General features: G+C 39.8%; 1 protein-coding gene across 3 annotated transcripts in view; it reads right to left on the minus strand.

Annotated features, from left to right (window-relative positions):
* FHIT (fragile histidine triad diadenosine triphosphatase) overlaps positions 1 to 12,395 on the minus strand; it is a 640,545-nt gene that overhangs the window by 477,787 nt on the left and 150,363 nt on the right. Inside the window, exon 3 of one of the 3 annotated variants that reach the window (XM_068154237.1) lies at positions 6,211 to 6,318. The exons of the other annotated variants lie outside the window; for them this stretch is intronic. The gene's annotated coding sequence lies outside the window, so the exon portion shown is untranslated. The remainder of the gene's footprint in view (positions 1 to 6,210; positions 6,319 to 12,395) is intronic. 3 annotated transcript variants of the gene reach the window in all.

A 12,395-nucleotide genomic window follows, 5' to 3' on the forward strand; every position in this document is an offset into this window, starting at 1 on the left:
AAGTTCAGCATCATCGCTGGATGTGCACTCAGGGAAATCCCAAACACACAGAGGGATGTTAAACCACTTCTGCATTAGGCATGGGTACAACCACAGCTGGAACAGGGCCCCATTCAAGGATTTATAACTTTTTTAATCTAGTGGAGACACTGGAGAATTTTCAATCAAGACAAACACAACAAATCAATTAGAAAACATACTCTGCAAAAGGGCACCAAATTCCATCTATCTTGCTTACTGAAATGAAGTTTGAGGAGTGTCTTGAGTGCAAAAGCCACTACGAGCCACACAGATCCTCATGATCTAGATACACAGAGGTATAAAAGCTTCTGTTGATGGAAAATGCTAAGTACTAAAAAATATCAGATTAGAAATTAAGTGCATGTTTTGTGTATTTACCTTAATGAAAATTTATTACTTGAATAAATTACCAAGAGCAGTGGCTTGCTATCAGGGGGAATTTTTAATAAAGATAAAAATGTTCTTCTGAAGGATTTAGTCCAACTATGAATTAATTTGGGGAAATCATCTGGCCTTGTCCAGGGACTGTGGAAACCAGACTAAGGTGACCACACTAGTACCTGCACCTCTAAACTAGGAAATGGTTCCTTTAAGCAATCTTACTGCTGTTCACAGCAGGTTCACCAATATTTTGGTGCTTTCATTGTCATGATAACAATTGTTGAGCAGACAGGTGTGGTAGGGGACTGGGTAAATGAGGTAACTTGTAATTAAAATTAAATACACGTTTAATTTCTGTTACACCTTTGATTCTGTTATGAATGCTAGTCCAGTACCTCTATAATAACCCACATTAATCAGCATTATCTTTGCACCTTTTTAAAAACTTGGTATGCAGCCTCTCTTCTCAGTGCCAGCAAAGTCTGCCACCAGAAGGAGAAAAACACTGATTTACATTCAAAATACAACTTATAAGATGATGGGTTTTTTTTTTATGACTGCTGGATGGCTGGTCATCGCTAATCACACACATCTTAATTTGCAATCAGGTATAAAACTGAATTTAAAGAGCTGATTAAAGTGTAAATACTTTAAGTACAATATTTTGGTTTGTAAATAAGTAAACAAACATTTGGCTTTTTCTCTCTGCAGTCAACTCTTCCAAAATTATGTAGTTAGAACTCAGCAAAGCTTATTCAAGTGAAAATAAATGAGGCAGATGGTTAAATGTCTGTATTGTCTGGAATTCCATCAATTTACCAGCTACCAAATTACCACTAGGTACAATTGCTCATCACCAGTACCAGAAAAATTAATTAATCCTTGGAGAGTTGTGTAAACCAGCACATGGAACAGTGGCCTTTCATCTCCAGTGGTCTTTTTCAAGTTTAGATTCCCACTGCAGTTCATATTACATAGTTCTAAATTTTCAGAGACTCAGATCCTGCTGCCACCACCATATGTCACAGTGTCTCTCCAGGCAGAAGAAAGTGGTGTTTCTGCAGCTTGGAGATCGATTTAGAAATGCACTAACATACATTTTTCTCTGTTAAAAACAAACAAACAAAACCCCCAAACCAATGGGAAAAAAAAACCAAACCATGACAACTTTTTTAAAAGCCATTCCTATTCCAGTCAACACTCAAACATGTGTTGACACTTCAGATGAATTTCAATGCCACCTAAAACATCAGCATCATTCTGAACAGGAAACCTTTGAAAAACTTAGGGAAAGACATGCCAACAGAGCAACAGAAAGTGCAGCAGTTTTGGGGTCTTTACTATAGATCAAAGCATGCTCACTTATATTCCATTACAGCACATGGCTGAATGAGTCCAGGAACAAAGATAAGCAATGAAAGTGTGTCTCTGCCAACTTCTGAAAAGCATATCCACATCCTACAGAGCTGGTGCAAGGTTTATCAGAAGTCTGCTAAAGGCCTCCAGGAATCGTAAGAGAAAGTTACTATGGAAGAAGCCCTGCTGCAGGGGTATGCCAGTACTGCCTCCAGTTAGGATGAAAGGTGGATGCAATTCTCACAGAGCTGTCCAAGCCAAAGCATTCCAAAATAAGTCTAAAAAGTTTAGAAGGAAAATCAAGTTCTATAAAAGAAATCAGTTTACACACAGAGCTCAGTTATGTTTCACCTGATAGCAACTCTTGCAACAAGAAAGGCATGTTTAAACAGATGATTATCTCCAAAGAACCCACCTTTCTTGAGAAAATGGGGGAAAAAGAAAACCAAAACCACTATTTACAGGTTATTTACACAAGAGTAATTTCCTTGATTGTGGAAATGTAGCCATCTTTGGGATAAGATACAGTAGTTATACTACCAATGCAGAAAACTATCATTATCTTCAGCTAGCAGTGATTAGCAATAACACTCAAGTTCATGATCTCCAAATCCCTTAAAAGGTGAACCAGAAGTACCATTAGTAAATCTCTTGTAAGAAACTAGCACTTTGTAGAATATAGTTTTCCTTACTATCTCCTTGTCTCTGATTTGCTTAACCATATCCAGCCTTTTGTTTGCTTGGTTTTGAGGGAAAAGGAAACATTCTTCTAGTCCAGAGAGCTACGTGGATTCTGCTTTCTTCATGTTCCTTTCACAAGGATGTGGAGGGAAAAAAAGGTCATTTCCCAGCATTACAGGGGGAAAAAACCAAACAAAACCACCAATGAAGATATCCCAAATGCACAGAAAAGTCAGGAGTACTAGACTACATCTTCAGTATAATTCCACAAGATGAGAGATGGATTCACAAACAGAGGACCAAAAGTGAGAAGATTTGGTTGGCACCAAATGCCAGCTCAGTGAGAAGCAGGTCCCCAAGAGCCAGAGAAACAGTTTCCCACATTTCACAGAAAAAATAACAAAGACTAGTGACTCCTCACACACACAAACAAATCCCACACTCCTTTAGAATTTATAATTGAACTTTATTAGCCTCATGCTCTAATGACTGCACAGTTTTGAATAGGAAAGCACCCTATTTAAAACATCTCACTCCGCCTGAAGAAAATCATTTAATGATTACACTGTGGTACACAATGCCTCTGCTCAGGGCATGTTTTCATTTGTTTAAAAACAGAAGTCTTGTAAAATGCAGCTTACTTTTTAATACAGGATAGACTATAAAAAGAACTGTCTTAGCAGGAGGCCCTGTACTCTTTAGGGACTGAAAAGCAAAGAAAAGAACAACTTAGAATTCTATCAGCTTCAGTCAGCATTTTGGCCTCTTGGAAACAGGTATAGAGATCAAGAGCAAACAGATTAGCAGCCCTTTAGGCAAGGCTTAAATCTTGATCTTACCTGTCACAAGGCAGGAACAAAAAACAGTAAGAAAAGCTGAAGAGCACACTCTGTTTGATTTATACTTTTACATTACTGAAAATTAGAAAGGTATAATATTTCTTAAGGGAGAGGATAAACTTTTAATTACCTAAATGTTTAAATGTAAGCATATCAGACCTGAGCTCTGGATCTGCATTGGAGACTAATCCTCAAATGTATTCATTCCCTGTTCATGATGTCATCTATGAACAAATTTACCTTTCAGTCCATGCTCATGTGTTATTCTAAATGATGTGTGAATTAATGTCTCTCTAATAAATAGCTAAGTATACATAATTCACATTGTTTTTTCTGTATTTCTAGATTTGCTTGTTTGGAGAAAAACCAGAAATAAAAAATTACTATTCTGGATACCTCATCCTAATATGTGGTAGGCAGATCACCTACAGCAGCATTCAAATGCATGGGTTATATATATATATATATTTAATATAATTCTGTGTGTAGGGGGTTGATGTGCACTGTGGTGCAGGCACTTCTTGGCTTTCATTTGATCTAACCACAAGTAATAGCAAGTGCTCTGGAGACTGGCAGCAGCTCATACCTAAAGACTTAGACCTAGTGGTTTTCACGTTTACCAGTTCAATGACAGTCAGTCACAACCTCCTTGCAAACCTTTCCTTCGCATCTAAAGGGTTGAACACGTTTGCTTCCACTGTGGGGAGGAGCCTGACACAAGATTGTTGCTACTTTACTCCTTCCTCCTAAATTATGGGACAAGGATAATGAATGCAAAACGAGTTACCAACATACATGAGACTAAAATCCACAACACCACACAGAGAAAAGCTTAGGGAAACTCATTAAGCCCAGGGAAGGAAGGAATTTACCCACCACAAATTGGATGAAGGCGAAGAGACAAACTAGGCTAGCAGAGCTACTTAGTTCCCACAAGTTATTCTTTAATAGCTTCTCATATTTTTGGGGCACAAAGAACAATATAGGCTGATGTTGGTAATCCCTGCCACATAATAAAAACTTTCATTACAGAGTGTTAAAGCTATCATTCTGAGTAATGGGGATAGGTAGGGGTTAACTTTTTTTCCTGTCTTGGAGAAGAACCTAAGGTTCTTTCTCATGGTGACTGTATTGGAACTGCACAGCATGGTTTTGAGAGTTGGGATGTGATAGTGGCAGCTTCTGTGAGAAGCTGTTACAAGCTTCCTCTTTACCTGACAGACCCAATTCTGGCCAAGGATGACCCCATCAGTGGTGGTGGCAGTACCTCTGGGACAGCAAATATATAAGAAGGGAGAAAACTTAGCGCACAACAGCAATTTCAGCCAGAGAGAGAGAGAATATGAAAGAAAGAACTCTGCAGACAATAAAGTCAGTGAAGGAGGGAAAAGAGGTGCTCCAGGAACCATGCAGCCTGTGGAGAAGACCACGGTGAGTCAGGCTGTTCCCCTGCACCCCATGGAGGTAATAAATGTGGAGCTGATATCTACCTGCAGCCCACTGATGACCCCACACTGGTGTGGTAAGATGCCCATGGGAAGCCTGTACTGGAACAGACTCCTGGTGTGAATTGTGGATGAGTTGAAACAGGGACCCACACTGGAGCAGGTTTGCGAGGAAGGATTTGTGATAACAGACCCACGTGGGAGCAGTCTGCTCCTGAAGGGACCCACACTGCAACCCATGGCAAGGGCTCATATTGGACATGACAGTGGAGAACTTCTCCTGTGGAAGGAAACCCATGCTGGAACAGGGGAAGAGTGTGACGACTTCTGATGAGACAACCCCATTGCCTGTCCCCATGTGTCACTGTGGAAGAGAAAGAAAGTAGAGAATTCTGGAGCAAAGTTGAGCCTAGGAAGAGGAAGGGGTGAGGGACAAGGTGTTTTTAAGAATTTTTATTATTTCCTCAATATTCTACTCTGATGTTATCAGAAATAAATTAACTTTTCTCTAAGTTGAGTCTGGTTTGCCTGTAATGGTAATTGGAGGGTTGTCTATCCCTGGATTTATCTCAACCCATGAGCCTTATGTTACATTTTCTCTGCCCTATGCAGTTGAGGGGAGTAACAAAGCAACTTTGATGGGCACTTCGAATCCAATCAGGGTCTGCCCCTCACAGTGACGCTGAGTGCTTCTGCCAAAATTTGTTCTGAGGGCTGCAGATGTGCAATATGACAAAGAAGTTCTTTGATAAATGGGAAAAGAAGTTAAAAAAAGTTCAGGCCACTTTTCTGTGCCACTCCTAGAAACTGCTTTCCATTCTAATTAGTTTTATAACATTTCTTGTAAACACTTCTCTATTTTTCCTCACAAAGTTGTCAGCACTAGGTTTTACAGCAGTGCCTATACTCCACAACTTCTCTTATAGAAGCCCAGTGAAGCAAGCTTTATTTTTCATCCATGAGAACTGCAGAGATCCCTTCCCTATGGAAGTTTGTGTAGTCAGCATGTACTAGCTAAGGTGCACCTTCATGACGTCCATTTCAGTTCAGTTCAATAGTGTTGCTTGTTTCTCAAGCTGAGATACTGCACTCCATGGCTGTCTTAATTATGCAGTTGTCAAAGGCTACCCAGGGAAGGATTGCATCTTGGAAACCAGCAGAACTACTTATGCATCTGGTACACAGCAGAAGCTTCAGAGGTTTGAAAGCACAGCACTGCATTTCCTAGCAAATTCAAGCCATCTCACTTATATTTAATGCACACATATGGAACTGCAAAAGGAGACTATGTAATAGAGCCAAGAGACTAAATTACCCTATCAGTCTTTAAACAAACAAATTGAATTAGAGTCATATCTGATTTACACAAAGACATTTACACAGAATTAGACTCAAAATTCATAGCTAGCCACAAAAAGCTCTTCTTGGTGCATCAAGAATTTGAGACAGAGGCCATTACCTACTGCCCAGAAAAAGAAACTGCTTACCAGATGCTGAAATCTTCAGCAGAAGAGAATCTATCCTTCTCTTCTCATTACTGTGGTGTACATGAAAAGTACTTCCCCTTGACTTCAGTGCAGTTAGATGACTACAAACTAAAAAGAGAAGAAACAGTCCCTATGTTTTATTAAACACTTTAAAAATTGATACAAAGAGTGCTCCAGTAACAAGAGCTGACAGCTTTGATTAACGTAGCCACATTTCCTTCTGATCCCCATATCATATCCACTGTAATTTAAAAAAATAAATAAAACCTCTACTTCATAAAGTTCATGGAACTTCTAAAAACTGCCTATTTGTAAGTTCAAAGCAAACAGCAAATAAACCTATAACTTTACTCCCCATAAGTGATGCTCTATAAAATTGAAGGGAAGAAGCCTCTGCCACTATGGTGTGGTTAAACATAACATTAAATACTTGACACAGGTGTCTAGAGTCACTACATTACATCCAGACAGAAAAAGCAGCATGATCTCTGCCCTAGACCACATTGTAATGTATACTAAACTTCCAAGCTTAGACTTCAAAGTAAAGCCTCTTGGGAAGACTTATGTATGACATGAATTAAACTGGCAAGGAAAGAAGTGTTAAGAGCTTGTGGTTGACCATTGGGGCAGTAGAGCACAAAAGGACTGGGGATCATTTAAACCCTTGAAGTTTATACTCTAATTTAAAATGTTTAAGATAATTAATGTGGCTACTTTCATATGTGTATAAACACTGACAGTAGCAGCAGTAGCTGTTGAGTCCAATTGCCAGGGCATGTGCACATCTACATGAGGAGGAAGTTCTTCACCATAAGAGTGGTGAGACCCTGGAATGGGTTGTCTAGGGAGGTGGTTGGGGTGCCATCCCTGGAGGTGTTTAAGACCAGGCTGGATGAGGCTCTGGCCAGCCTGATCTAGTGTGGGGTGTCCTTGCCCATGGCAGGGGGGTTGGAACTAGATGATCCTTGTGGTCCCTTCCAACCCTGAATGATACTATGATACTATGCTTCCAGCACTGGAAATGCTCTGCTTTTGTGGGCAGAAAGTTCTTCTTTTACTTAGTGACAACTATTAATAGTCAAATTAATTTCAGTAGGACTATTTCCATGCTCACCAACATTTCAACTGTGTGTACTACCAGAGCACAACCAAGATTTTATTTTCCTGGGATCTTCTGGAAGCAGTTTAACAACAAAAACTACCACAGAAAAGAGCATAACATCTTATGCAAAAATAAATGAAAGGCTAATGAAAGCCCTGCAATTTGCCTTTTCTGGTTTGTTTTTTTTTTCCTTCCTCCCTCCCTCCCCTCCCCACCCCTCCATTTTTCTGCTCAAACTGACTTGGGCTCGTGGTAGTCTTTTAATTCTTGCTTTTGTCTTTGATCTAGCTATTAATGAATGTGCCATTGACCTTGGCTGAATGACAAAGGTAATTGTTTCCCAAGGATGAATTGCTCTTAAACAGTTCTTTAATAATCAGACAAGCCTGTGATTTCTTTTAAACACCATTCATGCCTCTATCTATTCTTTTATTTGTTTTGATAAAGCAAGCATGTAGCAAGCTAAAGAGCTATTTTATTTTCAGCTTAATGTATTGCAGAGTACAGATTACCTTCTCATATTTTCATGAAAGAGACCGGTACGAACGTGAATGAGACTTTCAAAATGTTCAATATCCAGTAATTAACATTCAACTGACAGGAGCACAGAGGAGGTTTAATCTTCAATTTATTTATTTTTAATTTTCTTTGCATTTAGCCCCCAAAAAAATCAAAGTATTAAGCAATCCAAACCAGCTCATTCCAGTGCCTACGCAACTGATGTGGTAGACTTGATCAGCCTTGACATCTTATATAAACAGGCCAAACCTGGTTGAAGGAAAGAAGTTAGAGAGTTGTGGTCAAAGGGACAAAGTCTAGTTAGAGGCCTCTGACCAATGGAGTCTCTCAGAGGTCAGTATTGGGACCAGTGCCATTCAATATATTCAATGACCTGGATGAGGGCACGGAGAGCACTGTCAGCAAGTGTGCTGATGACACCAAACTGGGTGGAGTGGCTGACACACCAGAAGGTTGTGCTGCCATTCAGCAGGACTTGGCCAGGTTGGAGAGCTGGGCAGGGAGAAATTTAATGAAGTTCAACAAGAGCAAGCATAGAGTCTTGCACCCAGGAAAGAAAAACCTCATGTACAGTCCCATAGATTGGGGACTGTCCTGCTGGAGAGCAATGAAGGGAAAAAGGACCTGGGGGTCCTAGTGGATAGGAGGTTGACTATGAGACAGCAATGTGCTCTTGTGACCAAGAAGAACACCACAACAGGCTGTCCAGGGGGGTTGTGGAGTCTCCCTCTCTGGAGATATTCAAGACCTGCCTGGATGAGTTCCTGTGTGGCCCGGTATAGATGATCCTGCCGGATGATCTCTCAAGGTCCCTTCCAGACCCTAACATACTGTGATTATGAACTTATTTTTTGTGCCAATTAGCCCTCTGGATGCCTCAAAATGAGATGAATCTCCACCAGAAATGGTGTTATTTGCTCAGAGGAAGGGAAGATTTTCCAGTGTTACTGCTACACTTTTGCCACTTTCTGCTCCTTATAGGACCACTGACAGATAACAGCAACAAAAGTTTTTCCTCTTATCTTCTGTACTATTTTAGCAACTTCTATCTCAGGATTTGATACACCTAGACCCTTATTCTGACATAACTTTGTTTTTCCCCTTTCCTGCCCATCAAGTAGCGTGCTGTTTTTCAGTATCACTGTTAAAGGTGAACTTTCTGAAATCCAGACTTCTTATTTGCATTACATGCATCTTCCCACCCATTCTGCCTATAAAGTGAGAAATACTGCCAAGCTGGTTGACATAATCTGCATTTTACAAATCTACAGATCCACAATGTAGCAAACCCCATTCCTGTATATTAGCACAAAATTATTCTCCTACTTCATGCGGTGTGACCTCACATAAGTCAAATAGCCTTTCTACCAAAGGACAGAATGACACTAGTTCTTTTGTGCACATGAGGTTTAAAACGTTGACCAAGATTTGGCTATCATTGACCTATTTAGCTGTCATCTCTGTGCCATCCAACAGGCTTCTGAGAAGAATATTAGCTTTATAGAACAGCTTTCTGATCTGAGCAAAGCACATTTCACATACAAGCCCCCAATACATCCCCTCTCAAAGCAAAATATCAGAATTCTTAAGGGGAATCTGAACTTTCATGAAGTTGTTTAGCCATTCATTTCCCTGTCTGGATTTTCCCTCCACATCTTTGCTTTCCTCTTCTACACACAATGAAAAAGAAAGTATGTGAAGGAGCACAATTTTTCTGATTTATCTGTGGCCATTTCTCCTTAGAATTGAATTAACTTTTTCCCATCTGTATGACCTTACTTTTCTTTTCCCCCTGTTATTTAGCAATATGAAGGCAGAAGAAGAATAGATTAGTCTTGCAAATTCTAGTATGCAGGTTGCTTAATATTATATGCAAATACTTCATAATATATTGATGTACTCCCTTTCAAGTTCATGTCAAGCATTTCCAGTTCTCAATATTCAAATCAGAACACTATAAAGAAGTAGGATATTTTACTGATGATCATTTTACTGAATTATATTTATCCAAAAAGCCATGAACTAGCTTTATCACCTACTCCAAAGTAAAACACTCTTGATGGGATACACTCCTGCCACATCTCCTGCCACTTTCTTCCCAGGCTGTTCAACCTGCATCCTTCCCTCCACCCAGAACATCCCACTACATCTCTGTTCTACCAATTTAACAGAACTCCTGTAATTCTAGCAATGCTTCACTAGTTCTCATGTGCTTTCATGTACCAGTAATTAGAGAGAGGTACGTCAAATCAGAACGGTTTCTTCACTGGAAGCTGCTTTAAAGCATGTGGCTGCTCAGATATCCAAATCAAACTTACTGAGCTAAAAAAGTTACTCCTTTTAAAACTGGTCACAGTCAATTGATGACTATTGCAGAACATTGTCTGAAAGTATGTGTAAGGTAATATCTGAGACATGAATAGCTTGATGCTGCTTAATGCAAGCAGCAACAATCAAGAACACAAATAGTCAATTTAGTTTAAAATTGCTATTACTTAAACAGTAAACAGCTCTCAACTTTCAAGTGCAATTGCTTGTATTGGACAGTAACTTTAGCAAGCTATTTGATATAATTTGCATGTCTTTAAGTGAAATTCAACTGACAGAAATCAGCAGGAACAAGATGACTCAGGGTTACCACAAAGCACAACGTCATGCTCTTCTGACTGTGATTTCAAAATCAGTTGCTCAGATATATGGTTTCCACTGAGGGGGCAAAATAAAACTGTGAGGAAAGAGAGGGAATCAGCTCCTTAGTAGTGATTCATTCTCAGACTTCAGATTACCTAAAATGAACAGAGTTTACCTCCATGAACTTCCCTTTCAAGATAAAGTCTTCACCACAAAATGCTATTTTTATTTTTAAAACAAAATACAATCAGACCAGGAAAAAAATAAGTATCTGAAATAAATAAGGCAAAGCAATCATATGGTACAATCAAATCTTACCTGAAGGCAACAAAAGACACTTATGACTCTTACCAAGCCTATGAGGATTCCCCCTTACTAGGTTTCTTCTTTGAATGGTCAGAGCAATATACCGTTTTCTTTATAGATGTACTCGTAGACACATACACTTAGTATCATAGTATCAGTCAGGGTTGGAAGGGACCACAAGGATCATCTAGTTCCAAACCCCCTGCCATGGGCAGGGACACCCCACACGAGATCAGGCTGGCCAGAGCCTCATCCAGCCTGGTCTTAGACACCTCCAGGGATGGCACCCCAACCACCTCCCTGGACAACCCATTCCAGGGCTTCACCGCTCTCGTGGTGAAGAACTTCCTCCTCACATCCAGCCTGAATCTCCCCACCTCCAGCTTCATTCTATTCATTCCACTTATACATACATGTACTTGGATCAAGTGGAGGATACATAATGGATAACAGGTGAGATGCTAGTTCTGTTAGGAGAAAGACAGAAGAGACACATCCAACAACATTAAAATAAATTCAGACTAAACTCACAAAGTGAAGACAGAGCCTTTTCCTGGTTAATGCACGTACTCTCTGAGACTGCAGTCACAGCAGATAAAAAGAAATTGCAGTGTCTGTTTCCAAAGAAGCAGACACGAAGCCTAATAAACCTAACCATGAAACCGAATTGGATAAACTTGCTGTTGACCAGCCAGTACCCTTTCTCTGATTCCCCTTAATGACTGGCTTCTCAAATCTTAGTGGAAAGATTTGCAGGTTTCTGTGGCCTAACAGAAAGTGCACATATTTCAACAGCAACAATCTTCATTCTGCTTGTTAGAGTAGAAAACGCAGGGTGGAAAAACAAAGCCATTTCAGTCAAGTTAACTAAATTCTGAGTCAAGTGAAGTACAACTTGAGCACAATTACATGCTAGATTTGATAAGAATCAAGTGCAAAGCAGGGGCAGAGTTTTCAGCATCTTGTTCACCTCCCTCTCAAATACATACTTTTCATGTGAAGAAACTGATATCTTCAGGCTACTGTTTGTCATCTTAGAGAAGAGCTACAAGGAGGAAAACTAGTAGTAAATGATCAAGGAGCATGAATACAGACAAAGAATAAGAATAGCGAACTGATGACTGATGCTAGGAAAACTACTGTTAGGACTACAGGCCACTACCTGTGCTGCTGCATATTCTTCGTGATAGATGATGTGCACTGTCCATGTCTGTAACGCTTTACATACTATGACTAAGTAAAACCTGCATGCAAGCATGCAGGTAATAGCTTGCAGCAGTTTAAAGCACAACATTTCAAATAATTGTCAGAGTACCTTGGAAAACTCCAACTGAAAATATGGCTTGGTACAAAACAAAGGAGAAACCCTGGATCAGAAAAGAAGTGATAGCATTTTAGAAGAGTTAAGGCACAGGGAATAGTCACTAAGGTAAACTGGATTTGTCACTTGAGCTGAAGTCAACACACGTGGACTTATTGTCTACAGTTTAGTTCTCTTATTTCTGCTAACAGGTTATGTGAGGTTTCCTATACTCTTTTTTTCCCTAGCTATCAAAACACAACCACAGTGAGCAATATCTCATCAGACCTGCACAACAATCACGGTTTATACTAAAATTGTTGTATC

The sequence above is a fragment of the Melanerpes formicivorus genome, unplaced genomic scaffold, assembly GCF_026170545.1.
Source record: "Melanerpes formicivorus ecotype bairdi unplaced genomic scaffold, bMelFor1.0.p_v2 SCAF_28, whole genome shotgun sequence".
Lineage (NCBI taxonomy): Eukaryota > Metazoa > Chordata > Aves > Piciformes > Picidae > Melanerpes > Melanerpes formicivorus.